The sequence below is a fragment of the Saccopteryx bilineata genome, chromosome 9 (genome assembly GCF_036850765.1).
Source record: "Saccopteryx bilineata isolate mSacBil1 chromosome 9, mSacBil1_pri_phased_curated, whole genome shotgun sequence".
Lineage (NCBI taxonomy): Eukaryota > Metazoa > Chordata > Mammalia > Chiroptera > Emballonuridae > Saccopteryx > Saccopteryx bilineata.
The window spans coordinates 80523268-80526819 of NC_089498.1; the positions used below are offsets into that span (position 1 = coordinate 80523268).

General features: G+C 40.8%; 1 pseudogene; it reads left to right on the forward strand.

Annotated features, from left to right (window-relative positions):
* Nucleotides 1–350: 350 nt before the first annotated feature.
* On the forward strand, nt 351–897 carry LOC136313260 (ferritin heavy chain pseudogene; annotated as a pseudogene).
* The last annotated feature ends 2655 nt before the right edge of the window (nt 898–3552 follow it).

A 3552-nucleotide genomic window follows, 5' to 3' on the forward strand; every position in this document is an offset into this window, starting at 1 on the left:
TTCACAAAGATAAAGCCTCATTGAATATGAACTCATAATCCATAATCTCAAAACCCATGAAGAAAGAATGACATCAAAGCACCTGCCAATAGACAGAAGGAAAGCATGATCAGATAAGACTGCAAAGAGCTCCAGATAAAAGAATAATATGAAAGGAAACATAAAATTAGTAACTTGAGACAGTCTCCAGGGACAGTCCCTGCAGTTTCTGCTTCAACATTTCTCAGATAGAACCCAGGGCTCGGACCCTGTTCCAGGCGGTCGCCCCCAACCCAGCCTTTTGCCACTTCCTCACAGGGCCTTTGGATTGCCCCACGGCCTCGCCACTGTGCCCTAAGCTGTGCAGCTCCTCTCTTCAGCCACCCACCATGACCCCTGCGTCCACTTGTCAGGTGCGCCAACATTACCACCAGGACTCGGAGGCCACCATCAACCACCAGACCAACCTGTAGGCCTGTGTTTCCTACAGCTACCTGTCCATGTCTTACTGCTTTGTCTGGGATAGTGTGGCTTTAATGACCTCTGCCAAATACTTTCTATACCAATCTCATGAGGAGAGGGACACATGCTGAGAAACTGATGGAGATGCAGAACCAGCAAGGTATCTGAATCTTCCTTCAGGATGTCAAGAAACCAGACCGTGCAGACTGGGAGAATGGGCAGAATGCAAGTGCATTGCACTTGGGGAAAACTGAGAATCAGCCACTACTGGAATTGCACAAACTGGCCATTGACAACAATCACCCTCATTTGTGTGACTTCACTGAGACTCACTACCTGAGTGAGCAGGTGAAATTCATCAAAAAATTGGGGGACCACATAACCAACTTGCCTGAAACTGACATGGCAGAGTGGCTCTTCAACAAGCACACCCTGGAAGACAGTGAAGACAGCTAAGCCTTAGCCATAGCCACAGCTAAGGCTTCCCATAGCCACAGCTAAGGCTTCCCATAGCCACAGGGTGACTTCCCTGGTCACTAAAGCAATACATGCATGTTGGAGGTACCTTTACCATTTCTATAACTGGTACCAAGTCATCCACTATGTCCTTTCATTTGTACCATTCCTTCAAATAAAGTAATTTGCTACCCTCCAGCAAAAAATTAGTAACTTTAAATTATTAAAAGTATAAAAGAAGGAAATAAAATATGGTAGGGGCACTATAGAACAAAAATAAGCAGATTTGGAAAAAAACCTAAAAACTTATGGTAAAGAACAAACTTTTAATGGTCATTGAAAATTTAAAACTCAGTAAGATAAATAGGAGATTAGATTTGGTGGGACTTTAAGAATGAGGTGAATAAAAATAGATCTGAAAAATACACCTAGAATGTACTACTGTACAAAAAGAAACAGAATGAGACTGTCAATCATGGAGTCTATCAAATAAGAGTTCTAGGAAAAGATCGAGAATGGGGAGAGACAATATTCAAAGAGATAATGGCTGAGAATTGATGTAAAACAAGAATTCAGGAAGCACAAGTTCTAAGCACAGTAAATAAAACCCACCTGTAGATGCCTTGTAGAGAAACTATAGTTCACTGAAGTCAACAGTAAAATATTAAAAGCAACAGCAAAGAAAGAGAAATGACCAGAAGAATGACAACCAGTGGACTTCTCAACAGCAGGACTGAAACAGGGACAGCAGAACAAGAGCCTCAGAGGACTGAGTGAAAAGAACTGCCCAGAATTCTGTGCAGAGCTACATCGTGACTCAACCACGAGACTGGAACGAAATGTTTGTAAACAACTGACAACCAACAGAATCTGTCACCAACAGACTCTCCCCAAAAGAACTTTTAAAGGATAAACTTAAGAGGGTAAGAAACTGAACCTAGAAAGGAGTAATGAAGAGGCAGCATTGATAAACAGAGATACTGATTACCATACGGGTAATACTATGCAAGCATGATTAATAATGCTAATAATGTTAATGATAAATTTAAATACTACCCAACAAGATGGAGCCAAGGTACTAGACACAATAACATTTTAGACAAGGACAGTGTGTCAGGGTTAAGCATATCAAGATTCTTAGACTGTAAGAGGCTAGAGGTATGAATTGACTTAAGATAAAGTCAAGTAAATGTGATAAAATATTAGGAGTAACTAATCAAAGAATAAAAATAGATTCAATAGCTCCCAAAACAAAGAGAAATGAAAAGGGAAATAAGGCAGAAAAAGGGACAGACTAAAATAGAGTAAACAGAAATAATAAAAGAAAGTGATAGACTGTATTCAAACATATCTAAAATTACAGTAAAAGTAAATAGATTCAACCTACCAATTTAAAAATATTACCTGAATGAATGAACAGCCCACCTGCAATATGGGGTAAATAGAGATTCTTCTTAACATCGTGTTCTGTTATTTTTCAATGTATACTTTAAGCATCTAGGCATCAGGTCCCAGACTAACTAGTCTATATTCATTGTCTTTACATCTTCAATATATCTCACAATGTAGATGCTTTGTTAATCAGTACAATTTTGGTTGCAGAAAACAACCCAATTTAAGTAAAAAGGACAGAGATGGATCTCCCTTTAGAAAAACCCCCTGGAAGGATTCAGAGTGGCCAAGTTTGAATAGCAGCCCCCTCCCCAGCCCAGGTCAGCTCAGGTGAGTAGGCCATCGTGATTGGACAAATGCTGGTCAAGTGTCTCTCCAGCCCAGGATATAGAGTATTACAGTCAGGGCTCTCACATGAAACCTCACGACTAATGTGAGGATGCAGCACTTTTCCAACAAAAGGGGACTGACAAGATGATTGATTCCACCAGAGTAGATTCTATTATCATCATTTTACAAATGAAATTCTGAGACTCAGAGACTGGGTGATTTGTTCACAGTCCCAAACTCCTACGTTGTAGAGCTGATGAGAAACCAAGCTTTTTCCCCCCAAAGGCTGCACTTTTTCTCCAAGCCACAGACACAGAAATTTATAAAGAGCAGCTTCTCAGAATTTATACTGATTGGTTTTATATAAACTATAGTATGTTGTGACAATTGACCACTTTTCTTCATAGTCACTAAAAGTTTTGGGACAAAAAAATTGAGAACCAGCTGACCAGTGATGGCACAGTGAATAGAACATCGACCTGGGACACTCGTGTTAAAACCCCGAGTTGCTAGCTTGAGTGCAGGGTTACCAGCTTGAGTGCACGGTCGCTGGCTTGAGTGTGGGATCATAAACATGATCCAAGGTCGCTGGTTTGAGCAAGAGATCACTGACTTGGCTGGAGCTCCCTGGTCAAGGCACATATGAAAAGCAATAAATGAACAACTAAAGTGCTGCAACTATGAGTTCATGCTTTTCATCTCCCTTCCTGTCTCTGTCTTTCTCTGTCTTGTCTCTCTCTAAAAGATAAACAAAAACAAAAACTGAGAGCCAAGGTCCTATGTAGCATATGGGCCCTCCTAGGGGTTCTCCACAGATGTCAATGATCTTGGTACTGTAATTCATCCTCCTGTTTAGATCCCCTTTGCACTGACGATGTGTACTGAGCAATTCAACCCTGAAATCATCTTGGTTTCATAGGTAATGTGGTCCAG